We start from the raw sequence: 17383 nt of genomic DNA on the forward strand, positions 1-17383 counted from the left end.
CTCTTTTATCCCTGCATTTAAAAGTTTAATTAAGCCATGGTGAAAAACAGCCATTAGTGTCTTCTTCACTGAGATGCAAGAATAAACATAGTTTCCAGAAGCAATTTGGTTTAGGGAAGCAGCCCCAGGATGGGCAACAGAACAGAGCTCTGCCCTCCAAGCAACCAAAGAAGTCCCCAGACCTTTCACCTGGCAGAGGTTAACACCAGGTAATCTGGAGAAAAGCAGAGGGAGGCAGACACAGGGCTATGCCACCTATGGCAATGTGAGACAAGCAGGGGAACAGGAAGCACAATCCACTTTTATGGAGCTGCTCCAGAAGGTCAGCAAGCTGGACAGGAGGCTGCAGAGGCCACCAGGAGAGGTTTGCAGCACAGAAGGGACACTTTTCTATTTGGGCCACGGCTGCTGATGTGTCACCAGGGGACTGGTGTGGCCTGGTTTCTGATACTCTACGTGCTCCACCCTATGTTGGAAGGCACATTATGTTCTAGACTGTGTTTTGGTGGCTTTTCCTTCCCTGTGAGTCTGGCAGATTTTTAACAGAAGGTGGGAAAGAAGATGAATTTTGCTCAGCTAGAATGGATTCAAACATGTGTTTGAAATTAAGAACTAGCTGATGCGCTTTGCAAAACCAAGCTTTAGGCAACTTGCAGCTTAAATATCTCTGCTGGTGAAATCATCATTACCCAGCCTGTTACACCTCGAAATGTCTTGTTTCACCTCAGAACTGAGAAGTGATGGCAAAGCCTTCATGTGGGATTTCTTCTAGCATTTAGTCCTAGAACTAGTCTAGCACGAGTTCTAAAGGGGAATCGAGCAAGCCAATGTTTTCTTCTTTTCTAAAACAGTAAAACCTGACAACATCAGTCCTTGCACAGACTGCACCATTCCTCAAACATTTCTTCACACGTTGGTTTAATGAGAATGATTACGAGCAGAGACACAACATAAACCTGGAAAAAGCACTGATGTTACTCCATATTGATGAAAAGTAAAACATTGCAAAGAAGATAAAACACCCAACAAAAATATCCTCTAGCCACTGCTTAATTCTAGTCCTTCAGGTCTTGCTCCTTCCATTCCCTACCAACTGCCAATTTCTCTGCTCATGTCCATTAATGAAGTAAAGCTTTGGAGTTACTGAAGCCTGAAGAAAATTACACAATATTCTGCAACCTCTGTATGATGCCAGCACTCCACTGCAGCAGATTTTCTTTTATTCTATGCCTATGGAAAGATATTGACTGTCAGTATCTGTTTCAAACTGCCATAAATTCAACATCCTGGTAGTAACCAGACAGGCACAATAAATGGAGTCTAAACTGAAGGGCATACTCTTTGCTTGAGAGTTGTTAGGATGGCATCAGCCACTACAGCTCCCAACCAAAAACTGTGCAAACCAAGACTGCATCATGGAAAAAAAGGGCAGGCAGGAAAGCATTTCACTCCTCCATCTATCAACAGCTGAACACACTTGATCAAAGAGGAGACAACCAATTCAAATCAACAGGAAAGCCACAAGGAGAACTCCCCACAGCGTGCATTGTGCACTGAGCCACTGCTTGCTCACACCAGTAGCTGCTCCTCCTGCCTCTAGACCACCTGTTGTTCTTTCATATTTCAGCCTGTTGATGCACCACCACCTCCAACAGTCCTAAAACCCATCTAGCAATTACCTCATCACAACAGCCATCATTGATGAGGGACCTTTCCGTTACCAATAATGAGAAACATTTCCAATATGCCAGTGCAAGAAGCTAAAAATCAGTCCAGTTTGGGGAAAACCACGATTTTTACATTTCTGAGCACTTTTGTGACACCTAAAGGCACGACCCTCAAGTCTCCCCTTTAATAAAGTGAGGGAGGTGTAGGCTGCCATGAGGGCACCCCTCACCTTCTCTTCTCCAAGCTGAGCAAACCAAGTGACTTCAGTGGCATCTTCCACATCTTGCCCTCAAGGTCCTTCATCATCTTCATCACCCTACTCTGGACACACTCTAACAATTCCCTTCTGCCACTTCTGAGTCAATACAAAATAGCAACTCAAAGGCATCTTCAACAGCAGAAGACTTTTGTTGTCTCGACTTCTCTGGTTGCATTACTCACAGATCATCTGGATTAATAACATTTAAAAGTTGATAAAGAGGACATTCAGAAGTTTTATTGCATGACTGACAGAGACATCTTCCCCATTATACATCAAGTATGTATCTTTTCATAACCTTCAGCGGGCTGAAGACAGAATTTCAATTTTCCAATCAAGTTCCTTTAATTATTCATTTTTGAGACAAAAAGAATATGTCCAAAAAAGATCCCCAACTGCTATTACGTACTGTAAAGGCTAAATTTTAGGAATACACTAATACCTATCTAAGAGTAGCTGTAGCTATATTAAGCACAGAAGAAATCCAAATTATATACATTATTATATATAAAATATATTATATACGTAAACAATCTGGATTTTATACAGCTCTAAATCAATCAGCCCTAAGGGAAAGTAACTCCAAAGTTATAAAAAAACTCCAAAATTATTAAAAAATCAGATTGTGAGAAATACAATTACTTGCAAACAAACACTTCAGCAGAGCCTTTGATAATGTCTCCCAAACGTTCCCCTGGGAAAGCTGGCAGCCCATGGCTTGGACATGTGCACTCTTTGCTGGGTAAGAACTGGCTGGATGGCTGGGCCCAGAGTGGTGGGAATGGTGTCACATCCAGCTGGGGACAGTCATTAGGGAGCACTGTTAGGGCCAATCCTCTTTAATATCTTTACTGATGATCTGGATGAGGGTTATCCTCAAGAAGTCCACAGCCAACGCTAGGTTGAGCTGGAGTGTTGAACTGCTGGAGGGAGGAGGCCCTTGCAGAGGGATCTGGACATGCTGGAGGGATGAGACAAGGCCAACAGGATGGCCTTGTCTCTGGGTCCTGCACTTGAGCCACAACAACCCCATGGAGTGCTACAAGCCAGGGGAAGAGTGGCTGGAAAGTGGCCAGGGAAAAGGACCTGGAGGTGCTGGACAACAGCAGCTGAACATGAGCCAGCTGTGCTCAGGTGTCCAAGAAGGCCAATGACACCTGGTGTGGATCAGAAATATCGTGGCCAGCAGGACCAGAGCAGTGACTGTCCTCCTGTGCTGGGCACTGGTGAGGCCACACCTCCAGTGCTGTGTCCTGTTCTGGGCCCCTTAATTAGGGAAGGACATGGAGGGGCTGGAGCATGTCCATAGAAGGGCAATAAAACCTGTAAAGGGTCTGGAGGAGCGGCTGAGGATGTTTAGCCTGGAGGAAAAGAGGCTCAGGGGTGACCTCATCGCTCTCTACAATTGCCTGAAAGGAAGGTGTAGCCAGGGTGGGCGTCAGGATCTTCTCCCGGGCAACCATCCTCAAGCTGTGCCAAGGGAGGTTCAGGTTGGACATCTGGAGGAATTTCTTCACAGAAAGGGTTTTCCAGCATTGGAAGGGGCTGTCCAGGGATGTGGCAGAGTCAGCATCCCTGGAATTGTTCGAGAAATGGCTCGATGTGGCATTCAGTGCTGTGGTTTAATTGGCATGGGGATGTTTGGCCAAAAGTTGGACTGGATGATCTCAGAGGTCTTTTCCAACCTCAGTGATTTTGGATTCCACAAAAACAATCCACTTGCAAGTATTGCTGAGCCTCTCTTTAGCACTTTACTCCACTCTGTCCAGTACTAGACAGGGCTGTCCTAGGGCTGCATCTCCTCTTTAAAACAATGCCACTAACATATCCAAAAATGTTTTGGTTTTTTTTTTTTCTGCTCAAAAGTATGATGCTTCCTACTTAATATTATGTTTTTCCATAAGAGATTGAGTGACCAAAGGTTAGATATGACTGGTAGGGGATACAGTAAGAAAATTAACAGAATTAACAGAATTAACAGAAATTAATAGTAATCTCTGTTACACCAGTGGAAAAATGCACACTCTAATCACAGGGTTCTGCAATTTACTTCCATTGAAGAGCATTAAGTCTACACTGATAGCACCACTTCAGAGTTTTCCTAATACTATCATTTTTTTTTTCTTTATTCATTAAGAGTCTGAAATTGGAGAAATGGCACAAAAATGCAGATTTCATGAGCCAAAGGATGTGAAATACGCTACCAATGAAAATACAAATGCTCAGCAAAGCATTTATAAAAATAACTATGTAGCACATCAAAATTTTGCTCACTGTGCAGAATGGCAAAAGCTATGCCTTCATCATATGTTATCCCAATTACACATTGATGAGATCATTACACCACAACCTATGCATCCCATGCATCTCCCTTTTGGCATCACTCCACAGGTATTTGCAGCTTATTAACACACAAAGCAATTAACATGTAAGTGTTTTTTAGCCCTGACAGCAAGCCAATGTACAAGACACCTGTCCTGAGCCCTGGTTCTCACACAGCCTGAGCCACAGCTGCTTTTCTGGTCAGTGTTCCTTGTGTCCATCCTCCAAGGAATCTGCCTGGAGGGATCACCAGGATCACACTGCAAGAGAGGACACAGGTGTTTTTGGCAGCTGCCAAACCCACAGCTACTACAGCAGGAATGGATGGTGGAGAGCCAGAGAAAACTGCAAAAGAGCGAAGGTAAAGAAACCAGAAAACCAAACCCTGTTCTTCACAGGTATCTCATTAATATCCATTCTTTTTCAGGCAGACTCTGGGAAAAGTTAAGTGGTTCAACAGACACCTTCTCACATTTGTTTCAGCTGCAACTTTTCCCAGATTAGATCTTGACCTTCCAAACCAAAATTCTGTCCTGATGGATTTAAAGTCAGATTATTTTACCAGCAGCTGAGATTGTTTACATCTCAGCCTCTATTTATTGGTCAATGTCAACAAGAGCCAGACAATAAAAAAGCACCATTACATCCCAAAAAAGCCCTTTTTCCAGAGATCTTCGAAAATTATAACTGAAAACTATTATTAATTTCTTTTTGACAACCCGGAAAAAGTATTTTACCCTGATACCATCAGAATTCTGTTGAAATGAAACAGTTTTACTGTGAGGGAAAATCACTGTGAGGAAGAACCACATTGCACAAGGATTTCTTCTCAACAAACAAAAGTGGGGATTTTAAAATAAATAACAGAAAAATGTTTGGACGCAATATTTGGTCTGAAACCTAGAGCAGAGGCTGGACAGAGTTAAAGGAATAAAGTGGGGATTTATTAAAGAGGTTTTCAGAGGATGCAGCTTGGGCAGGGCAAGAGCCTGGCTGAGGATCCACCCAAGATGGACCCAAGCTGGGCCCTGGGTCAGGAGTTTCACACTTTGATAGGTTCTGGTCCATTTCCACATTGGGCTGAATTGCCCAATTGCAGCTGCAGGTGATGCAGTCCCATCCTCCCAGATTGCTCTCCTCAATTCCCTGCTGCTTGTGCTTTTTGGGCGCGGAGCTGCCACGGTGTCCTTGGCTGTGGGGCTGGAGAAGGATTGTTGTGTGTGCCTGAGCTGTGAGGAGAACTTGAACACTTTGTGTGGGGTTCAGATCACACAGCAATGCACTGCAGGGGCTGGAAATGGGAAAGCTGAAACTGAAGGCATCAGGTCATTTCAATTGCACTGCCATGTGTTTTCCCACATGAAAACCAAAGCAGCAACCTCCTGTTTGGGATGTTGGTGAACTTTCCTTGCCCTCACAGAGTTAGCTCCCTTCGGGTCCCAAAGCTCCAGCAGCAGAGCTTTCCATCAGGAACAACCTCTTGGCCATCAATTAAAATACAGGGCTGCAGTGAAAATGCAATTTTCTCCTGCTTTTGGCATGGCCTGCCTTCCTGGCTTGCCCAGCCCAAGTGTCAGCTGCCCAGGATTCGGGAGACTGCGTCTGTCACCAGCCCTGCTCCGGGAAGTGACAGGCTGGTGTGACTTGTCCCCAGTGCCAGCCTCGCCCGGGGCTCCAAAGTGTCCCCTCTGCCACCCAGGAGGATTTCACAGGCTCCAGCAGCGGGGAGGGAGGTGAAGAGCAGTGCAGGGCACAAGGGGTCAGCCAGGGCGACAAAACCACGCTCTGGTGGCAGTGGGGAACAATTCTGCCAGGAGCCATCCCAGCTGTGTCATCTGCCCACTGGGCTGGCAGAGCAGATGCTGGGCTGGATCATTAGGAAATGCAGGGAAGAGTGAGAGAGAGGAGGATTCATCAGCACGCCGTGCCACAGGATAATTGCACATAATCACACAGAAACCACAACCCGCTCCGGGGCTCTGCCCTTGAGCCCGCTGAACGTCCCCGGTACCATTTCTGCTTGAGCTGATCTGGTTTTTCACAGAATTTAAGTGGATAAATGATGTATATATTGATGTGTTTGTTATTATTTATGCATTTCCTATTATTTTAATTAATTTTTACTGCTTTTTCAGCTACACTTTCAGGATTAACACGTCTGTGAGCAGCCTGCTTTAGCACGCCGCTTATCTATTCATTTATAAACAGAATTTTGCACAAACCTTTGCAAAGGAATTGTGTTTATTCAGGAAACTTTCTGTAGGCACTGCTAGCATCAGCATCAATGATTTCATGAACAGCGTAGCAAAAAAAGTCAAGGTCATTTGGGAACATACAACAAATACAGCAAAACTGCCAGTTCTCCTGCTTTTACCTTGAGTTTTACAATATTTGAAAGGCTTTTTTAGGGAACAAACAAAAAAAACACCCCCCAATAAAAAAATCTTAAGTAAAACACACTGCATTAGTAGCTGATTTTTCATTTTTTACACGAAAATTCTGAATTCTTGATGTTGTGGGGAAAAAAGGAAAACTAAACTATTTTTAAATGGCATGATTTTTATGCATATGAAATTTTTATGGGACTGGTTAAAGTTATTTAGTTATTTTAAATTTCCAGAGCTGTAAGAGTGGCACCAAATCCTCGAAAAGCATGAGAAGAGTTTAGGTTCCAACTTAGACTCTGTAGTTAGGCAGCAAAGCACAGGAAGCATGTAGCAGTTTTGCTCCTGTCAGTAACTAAGCAGTCAATAATAGTAATAGTACTACAGCTCTATTATTAAATGCAATAAAAATAAGTATTTTCTTAACTAGAAGCTGCTCCTTTAATAAAGCTTCCAGAGTTTAAACTCTCTAGCAAAATCAACACAAGAGGGGACTGCAGAGAGCTCCTGCTAAAAGCCATTTAGATTATTCTCCATAGGAAAAAAGAAACAAAACTATTGTTTGCAGAACTTTCCTAAAGAAACTATAGTGCTTTCAAAAGCTGTGGGCCAAATTACATAATACAATATATTCTGACATGCTTGTTGAGCAATTGTGGATGTCCCCTTGAGCCAAAAGTCTTTCTGCTCACCAAGCCAAGCACATCTCCAAGGGAACAATTGAGGCCACAGCCCAGGAGCAGAGGAGACCCTCAGGACCATGTGAAGCTCAGCCAACACACTCCTGAGACCCAAACTGGGGCTGCAGCAGGAGGCTGAAGCAGGACACCAAAACAAGGATGTGCAGGTGTGTTCCTGACATGCCCAGGTGCCAGAGGAGCCTCAGCAGAGAGGAGGGAACAAACAAGGCTGGAAGCACCAGCACCTCCAGCCACTGCTGCTGCTGACTGAGCTCAAGTGTTAGCACCCCCATGCTCATTAATTTCAATTTATTTCAGGGCTTTGGAGTTTCAGCTTGTGGAGGTAACCCACAGGGCTGGGAGAGGACGAGCTGTGTGTGCTTTTCATGTGTCTTGGGCACCCCTGTGCTTGCCCTGGAGGCAAATCCTGTTTGGGGTCTGTTCCAGCAAGATAACCAGGAGAGAAGTTAATCCTCCCCAAGGAGAGATGCAATCTCAGAGGTGTAAAAGATCAATACAAGGACCGAGGTTTCCTCAATGTCTTTTGCTGCTTTTGAGCTCTTTCTACTGCCTGTGATGAAGGACAAAGAGGTGAAGACCAGGAAGGAAGGTCACACCCAGAAGTATCCTGCTTGCTCTCTCTGCACAGTGTTCATTATTGCCCCACTGATAATGTTTTTACAAAAGTCTCTGCTCTTAAAAGAAAAAAAAAAAAAATAAAATATTATATTGTTTTTCAGATTAGAAAGCTTTCGGGTCATACTGAAGGGAGGGTGCAAAAAGAGCAAATGGCACAACTTTTTTTTAGAAATTCAACAAAATAATCAAATCCAAATTCTATTTTCTCTTCAAGATTTGTCCCAAATAATCAGTGTTTACCCATCCTGGTATACAATGTCATTTCTGAACCCAAAAAAGTGCAGTCTATTACACGGCCCCAAAGTGCAGAAAGGTTAAAATAAAGACTATATGAATGAGCCAATAGACAAATATTGAGCTGAAATTTTGAGACACTCTCCTTTGGAGGGGAATCCTCCTTATGACCATGAATGGGACTGTAAACATAAGGAATTGCTGGGAAAGAGTCCACGTGAAATGCATGGTTTTCTTTGATTAGAAAAAATATGATCTGAAGCAGGATTGACAGCACAGAAGGTAAGGGACAGCACAGAAAGCTGCTTGATAAGGCTTTGGGATTTTCCTTTCTCTTCACTTCAAAAGGACAAAAACTAGGGAGAAAGTCTTCTACACAACACCTTGTTCTCCCTTACATACAGACTCTTCAGAAACGATCAATTTCAAGGAAATCCCCCCCCAAAAAATCACTTTTTTTGGTTTTTTTTCTTTTTCAGTTCAATATTGCCCTTTGATTCCTACCTTTTACAAATGTAGCAAAGGCCAAGTCTCAAAAAGGGAAAAAACACTTTCCTGCAAAAACTTTCAGCTTCCAGGAAGCAGGCAGAGAACATCCTGAGCTCAAGTCAGGATGACAGGCAGAGATTAAACTCTTCTGAGCAACAACTCAACCTGCAACTTTGCTGTGACCTGCTGTGGGTATTCAACACAAAGTGCAATATCCATTGCATATTAATGAACTAGATAATTAATTCTTAAGATCCTTGTCCCTTCTACAGTAAACAAAGACTTGGTTCAGGCTGGAAACTATCATGAAGCTGTTAAAAAGTTATTTCCATTTCCTGATTTTCACTGTGCACAGCCCATTAGTCTTTGTTTTCAGGGTCTCTGCTGCATAAAAGTGTCAATAGCTGGAGTTTATAACAATATGCTGCCTCATTCCCCTTTCTCACCTCTTGGAAACCAATGCAAATATTTATCTGAACTGTCCATAACAAAAAAATCAGCCACACTCATGGGCAGAGGAGGTTAAAAGCAGCAAAGTGAAAGCCTGGCCACTGGTGGCAAAGGTTAAAATACTGCCCAGACAAATCTCACTTCTCAGTCCATAAATAAAATCCAGAAGAAACGTCATACAGATGTAAATATATGAGAGTTGCTTCTAAATCTGAAAAATCAATAGGAACACTGGCAAACTGTGGGATTCCCAAAAATTCCCAAAAATTTTTCTCCCAGCCCAGCTCCAGCCTCCCCTGGGAGCAATGACCACTCAAACCACCACCAGAACAAGGTGCCTGCACCTGCTCCTCTCCTATTTCCCTGCAGAAGTGATGGATTTGTGTGAAATATTTGGGAATTTAATTTCCAGGTATCAAAGCAGCAAACCCAAAAGTCAGGTAGACCCAAAGACAAGGATAAAGCAGGTAGATGCACCCAAAGGCTCTGTGCTTGCACTGGCTGCCTAAGCACAAAAAATGTCACTACTAATCAGTGATGTGGTGTGAAAAAGTTGATTCTTCTCCCTAAGATAAAGGCATTAGCATCTTCTGTCAAATCATTAGACAACATCTTCCCTGTGAAATGACAGGAGCCCTACAAAAATCATTTTAGCACTGCTACAGGGCCAACAATATTCTCCTAATAGCTGAAGTCACTTTTAATTGTAAATGGTTAATGATTACCAAGTGACCAGCTGATTTCTCAAAAATAAGACATTGCCTGGAAGAAAGGGCATTATTAGAAAGAAAAATGATGCCGTTTTCAGATGGTGAAAAGCAATGCACAAGTTGGGGGATCTCCTAATTTAAATCTCCAAGATTTGGGGCTTTGGAGAGATAGTAAGTAAAAGATTCCAAACAAAGCCAAGTAAGATGCATTTTTTTTCTCCACAGTAATATGATTTTCTTGGCTGCCTTCTGCTGTGCTTGCTCATGGAACTCACAAGCCCCATCACACTGCACCTCACAGAGTGGCAAACATCTCTGGTAGGACAGAAACTGAAAATCTCCCCCCCTGGATCCCCAGCTGAACCCCATCTCTCTAACTTCTGGTTGAACTCAGCACTAAACCCCCAAAAACCCCATCTCTGTGACCCACTTTGGGTGCTGCCACGATATTTCTTGTCACTTGATCACTGCTCTTTTTTGCTAAAGTTTCATAAGATTCTGTTCTCCAGAAATTTCTGGGAGCTATTTCTAAAAACAGCCTCAAACAAAAACCAGACCCTAATTTCTTTCCAGCCACTCAGTTAATCTTTAGGGACATGTGTAGTCACTTCTAACAAAAAGAGAAAGACGATGCCAGACTCAGACAGGTTTTTTTTCCTTTGTACACACACTGTGGAAACATTTTGCATTCATGTCAGTATAACAGAATATATGGATTTGAAAGCCCTCAGCCTAACCAGGATTTTAGGAGCTTTACTGCTACACTGTCAAACACATGAACTATATAGTATTTAAGAAGGTTTTCCATTAATCTGCTCTATGCTGGTATTGTCATTTAAATGAGCTAATTCAAATGAGAGAGGGATAACCAGGGGAAACTAATGAATACAGGATATTTCTTAAAAATTAAATAAAGATATATGAAGAGAAAAGGAAGAACTTTCAGGTCTTGCAGTCATTTATTAATCATTTTACTCAGTTAAGAGTTTCTCAGGTGTCAAAGGATCAGCATGAAGATCCAGGTACCTGAAGGCACAAAAAATCAGCCCTGACCATCCAAGGTTTTGCTCCAGGAAGATCAGATGCAGAAGGTGGAAGCTCCTTGCCATAACCCTGCTGCCATGTGACATATTGCACAAACCAGGGCAGCGCACGGGTGAATTTCTGAAGTCGGATTTATGTCGCTTCAGGTACTCTTTCAACACATGCTCTTTCTCACTGCTGAGATTTACAGGCCTGGAGATGTCAGGAAAACATCTCAGGAACTGGGAGTGCAAACACAGAGGTGACACACCACGCTCATGAGGAGAGATTTTTCATCCAAAGCTTTTTGCCTTTGTGTCATCAATCAGGGCACTGGCACAGAATGCCGGTGACTTCATGGGGAAACCATGAACTAAAGCTGTGAGTACAGAAAAGTGTGGATGCAGAACATGAAAACATCACAAGATGCTCGTGACAATTTCACAAGGAGGAAAAAAGCAGCTAAATTATTTTTTCAAATATTTGTTTACCTCAGGTACAATGATTTTTTTTAAATTCTCCCAATGAAGGGACTTCTTTGCCACCTTTTCCTGCAGGGTCCTCTCCTTCCCTGCAAGCCCCATGCATTAATATGCACTGGATATTGCACTTTGTGTTGAATACCCACAGCAGGTCACAGCAAAGTTGCAGGTTGAGTTGTTGCTCAGAAGAGTTTAATCTCTGCCTGTCATCCTGACTTGAGCTCAGGATGTTCTCTGCCTGCTTCCTGGAAGCTGAAAGTTTTTGCAGGAAAGTGTTTTTTCCCTTTTTGAGACTTGGCCTTTGCTACATTTGTAAAAGGTAGGAATCAAAGAGCAATATTGAACTAAAAAAGAAAAAAACACAAAAAAAGTGATTTTTTGGGGGGGGATTTCCTTGAAATTGATCATTTCTGAAGAGTCTGTATGTAAGGGAGAACAAGGTGTTGTGTAAAGACTTTCTCCCTAGTTTCTGTCCTTTTTGAGTGGAGTGAGAGGAAAATCTTAAAGCCTTATCAAGCAGCTTTCTGTGCTGTCCCTTACCTTCTGTGCTGTCAATCCTGCTCCAGAATAGTTTTTCTAATCAAAAGAGAACACAGGAGACCCCTAGCTCGATGTCTGGGCTCAAAGACAGGTGCTACTCTGGATTACCTCCAGCTGGAGCCAAATGCTTTATTTGCAGGAAAGGGCAAAAATGAGATTGCAAATTCTGTGCATAGTCCAGAGATTTGCCTTGTCAGCTTTCCCATTAATTTCCTTTTCATGGTTTTACCAAAAGAGAATCTGAATCTTAAGAAAAGACTAACAATTAATTTCATTCTTCACTGGCTACTGCTTTTTCATTAGCAGGTGATGCTTAAAAGGGTTCAAGGAATGTTCCCAGAATTCCAATTTAAAAAATTAATAACAATTTTCTGCAAAGATTCATCATCTCAGAAATTGTCATTTCAAAGTCAGAAATGTGCTTCAGTCACATCCCCTTCCTGCAAACCATGGGGCACCATATTTCTCAACCAAAAAAAACTTCTTTTTACCGCATGGGTTATTTAAAATTCTGCATTAAAATGCTGACAATAACAAAAATACATTTTGACAACAGAAGGCAGCACATTACACGACTTAATAGCATCAATCACAGGACCTCAGTTTGCTGCTCTCACAATGAGGCTGCTCTGTTATGAAATAAGATGGTTCACTGGCAGTGCAAAATTTAGCTGGGAGCTAAAAAATTAATACCACACATTTATCCCCGTCACAAAGAAACAACAGTGGATTAGAAAGGGTGAGCCAGGATGGGATTAAATCTGTGTGGGACTTGTTGTGTTCTACCATGGGAGCACAATTCTCTTATCTTCTCAGTAAGGCCTTGCACAGCAGCATTTGCACAAATATCGGTTCCATTTCTTTAGGAGAGAACTCCTCAAATGGAAACACAGCCAGCTTTCTTCTCTCAGCTTTTTTTATTATTATTATTTTTTAGTTATTTACATAAATACATCCCAACCTACTGCAAACATGGTAAATCTAATCCCCTTTGCCCTGAACCTACCGAACCATTTGAGTTTTAGTAAAACTCAACTGCAGTCACTCAATGCCATCACATCCAAGGAAAGGACTGGAAGTGCTAAAATATCTTGGCTCCTGTTTTTAAAATCTCTCCCTTCTAAGAATAAAGGCTCATCTGTTGATCTGGCAGCATTTTGATCTTGCTTTTCACAGCTGCAAACAGCTGCAAGAGCAGCAGGGAAGGGATGAATCACACCTGCTGCTTCAGCACTCAGACCCAATAAGCTCTGCAAAATCCAGATAAAAATATTTTTTAAAAGTATTTTTTAAAACCCGATAAAAATATGCCAGAGATCATCAATTATTTCTATTTTTTTACTATTTTTACCCTTTTTTCTTTTAGTTTTTTTTCTCTCCTTAGTTTTTGTTCCCAGCTTTCCCAGGGACTCAAGGCTACTGAGAAAAGGAAAGTACAAATGGGATTTCTTGGAAATCACCCAGTCAGAGGAGATGTAAAAGCAAAGGAAATGGATAATCCCACAGGCAAGACTTTGTGAATTCCAGTGATAAATGAATTAATTTTCATTTAAATTCCTGTCTGTAGCTTTTTTTCCCCCCTTTTTTGTAAGCTATTCTGTTAATCACCTTCATCCTCAGGTACATATGAAATATGTGAAGAATCAGTAAGGGAGTCTACCATATCTCTGCAAGTAATCTAGTCAGGGAAAAAAAAACCACCAAATTTAAATCTGATACTCAGTAGATCAAAATAGAGTAGATTACAGACAACAGCAGGAGATTGCACCTCTGCCAAGGCAAATTCAGGAAATCTAATTTACCAGGAGCACCAGAATGGATGCAGTGCAATTACTGTAATTGTCAACCTCAATGTCTTTGAAATCTCTTGGCACCATCATATGATAAAATAAATCTTCAGGAACTTTTATTTAATTGTGGATTCACATTAGTCACGCTGTCACACCGCACTTGGTGCCACACAGTGTGCCTCGAGGTGCTGCATTCCACTTATCCAAGAAATCCCACAGTGAAATCAGCATTTGGGAGCCAAAAAACCTCTTCCAGCGGTTCCCCTCAGTGTGGCAAAGGGCTCCAAGGTTAAAAATAAATTAGCATATTTAGTCTTCTGTAAGAGTTCAGGCATTCTGCACTGATTCAGCATTTGAGCTGGCCTGTGCAAGCCCCTTCTGCTGAGGGATTTGGAGGAAAAGCCACCAGTGATTTAACTACAAAATTAGCCCTTGCTGCCCCACTCTTTCTTCAGGAGAATGTGGTCTCTTGAAGCAGAAACAAATAAATCTTGGGGTAAGATTTGCACCAAAGCTGATAATAATGTTGCTCCCTGCCTGCAAGATATAATGCTGAAAAAAACCCACAGCATTTAGATAAATATCCTTAAGATAATACCATTCCCTCAGAAAAACAGGCAGAGGAGGAATCTGTGTTCAGTGCTCAAGGACCTGCTGCTTGGCTACAAACTACATCACTATTTAACAAGCAGGCTTCCCTGCAGACAAGCCATTTCTTTTTTTAAAAATTAGAAGAAAAAAACCACACACCATTGCATTTTGAGGCAGATAATTAATAATTTTTCTTTCAATATTTTTTATTATATATTGATATATTTATATATTGGATGATATAGAAAGAGTTGTTTAGGTAAGCTGCAATACAACCTCCTCAGCATCCAGGTGTGTCCAAAACACCATCCAGAAGTTTCTGTCCAAAATACCGAGTATCTTCTTTAACTGAGCACTCAAACATTATTTTCCTGTGGCCACTGATTTTCCATTTTTATCTTCTCTGCTCTCTAGAAGGGTTTCAGACCCAGCTTTGCCTGCCAGGCATCCAAGGAAAGCTCTGAACCACAAACCTCACCACGACCCGAGTTTGGAGTGGTGGTTTGGACACCTCTACCAAACCCACTCTTGCTGCAAAACATTTCCCTGCTGGGGCAAATCCACATTCACCCACAATTCCTGACTCATGGACACCTTCCCTCAGAAAGGATGTGTGGGTCTGTGCAGCATTTTCCATCAAGATATTTATTCTCTCCGTGGGAAGGAGGAGGTTATACAGAAACACCACAGAATTCCACGCTCAACCAGCCTCCCTTCCCTCCTTCCATGTTCCCAAGGAGTGCAGGCACCAAGCTGGGAAAAGAATAAAAGTGTTGTGTGATATGTCAAGGGGAAAATGCCCCAAGCCTGCCCCTTCAGCAGTTTTATTTATTTATAGCTATGTTTACCAGCCTGGCAGACTGAATTCCAGACTCCAAGAGAGAGCAAACTGTTTTCCTCAGCTGGGTATCTGCTCATTACCCAGTGACCCAAAATTTCAAGAATCATTTACAAAGATAGCTAAATCTGTGATTCCTGCCCCCAAACTAAGACCCCCAAATGCATGCAGTTCAGTTATTTGGCCTAAAGTATATTTGTTGCTGAGCAGAGACACATTCATTTCTAAGAAAACGAAAATACAAGGAGAGGAAGCTCAAATTAACAGTATTTCATTCCTGTGGGGTTTCCTCTCACCATCCAGCTACAATGAGTTCACAAAACAGTAATTTAAAATTCTATGGATTAAAGATTTATTTGCTAGCTTGGTCTTCAGCTCCTGAAATACATAAACATTTTAACACAATGTGAAGGATCCTCAGAGGTTTGTCACAGTTCTAGGAGCTTTGGAAGTTCTTTTTGGCTTTTATGTACCTGCACATCCACACACATACATATATATATATTTCTCAAAAAAGAGGCTCAGTTTGCAAGCTGCTCATCAGCTGAAGTGCCTGAAAATAATTTCATAAACATCTAATAAGCACTTGGCATTTACAAGCTGCCAGGCACACTGCAATCAACATTTTCATGCAGAGTCTGGACATCTGCCCTCTGTGATCTGCCCTCTCAAAAATTAAAAATAAATTTTAGGTATAAAAATTTATGTATTGGGCTCTTCTTTTTAAGGTGATTTTATTGGGGTTTTTTTACCCTAAAAAAAAAGTCTTGGGTACATGGCTACTTTGGGTAGGTAACTGAGTACTTTTAAGAAAGGTGAAATTTAACACCAAGTGCCAATTTGTGGAAATAAACCCAATTGATTTCCAAGCATATGCTGGTCTAAATGGTACCAGAATTAAAATAAGGGCAGAAAAACACCCAGAGAATTATTCCAATCCAGATGAAGAAAAGAGGAAAGAATTTTAATATTTAATTATTTAAAATTAAATAAAAGGCAGGTTTATTTATTTATTTAATATTATTTATTTAATAATATTAAAGAAAATATCTAAACCATTAAAGCATTTTGATTTTTAAATAAATAAAAAATAAAATTAAATAATAAAAAATAAAATAAAAATAATAATAAAATAAAAATAATAATAAAATAAAAATAATAATAAAATAAAAATAATAATAATCATAAAATAAAAATAAAAATAAAAATAAAAATAAAAATAAAATATAGAAATATAAAAATTAAAATATGAAAATATAAAAATAAAAATAAAATATAAAAATAAAAATAAAATATAAAAATAAAAATAAAATATAAAAATAAAATAAAAAATAAAATGGAATAAAATGGAATAAAATGGAATAAAATGGAATAAAATAAAATAAAATAAAATAAAATATAAAATAAAATAAACCTTACAAGAAAATGTTCCAAAAACCAGAGTATTTCAAATTTTCATTTTCAAATAAAACATTCTTTTTTTAGACCTGCTTAGAGAATAAGTAATTGTAAATAATGAATGTCAACCAGAGAGGTGACAAACCTCCTGCTGTGAAACTACCAAGGAACGTGGCCAGGCACCCACTAAAGCCCCTTCACAGCTGGACAGGGGAGAGAAACCAGAACAAAGGGTTGAGGAAAGGTCTGGGGGGAGATCACTCACAAAACACCATCACAGGCAAAACAGGCTCCAGTTAGAGGTGTTACCTGAATTTATTGCTGACAAAAGCAGAGCAGGATAATGAGAAGTAAAATAAATCTTAAAAACAGCTTCCCTTCACCCTTCCCTCCTTCCTTCACAGAATTATTTCTATAGCTAAACTCTCTGACTGGGATGCTCATTCCAGATACAATTTGTTTTTAAAAAAAACAACAAACCATGAAAATAGATGTGTTTGTACACCAGAAATAAAAGCAGATCATTCTTCAAAAAGGCTGAGAGAAAACTAATATTTTCTTCTGTCAGTAATGTAACAAATTTGCTGCATTTCCAATGGGACCAAAAACAACCTTTTCCACACACAGAGGGGCAAGAATATTACAAAGTATTCACCCAGAACTCATCTCACAGCACCAATTCCCAGGGGCTGCTCATTAAAATATCATAGCACTAATAGAGAGGGCATAAAACACACACCTTCCTAAATTCTTCAAATGCCAGCAGGATGAAGAAATGTCTCCCAGGATCTCACTCAAGAGAAAAGGAGTCACAGCTGGAACACAAACAGCAGAGGCTTTCTTTTCACTCTGCTGACCTCATATGACCTTGCACCACCCCAGATCC

At 40.9% G+C, this 17383-nt stretch overlaps 1 protein-coding gene across 1 annotated transcript in view; it reads right to left on the reverse strand.

The window, feature by feature from the left end:
• Positions 1-17383, reverse strand: part of KIAA1549L (KIAA1549 like) — a 122683-nt gene that overhangs the window by 69398 nt on the left and 35902 nt on the right. The gene's annotated exons all lie outside the window — the stretch shown is intronic.

Source organism: Cyanistes caeruleus, chromosome 6, assembly GCF_971803275.1.
Source record: "Cyanistes caeruleus chromosome 6, bCyaCae1.hap1.1, whole genome shotgun sequence".
In the NCBI taxonomy this organism is placed as follows: domain Eukaryota; kingdom Metazoa; phylum Chordata; class Aves; order Passeriformes; family Paridae; genus Cyanistes; species Cyanistes caeruleus.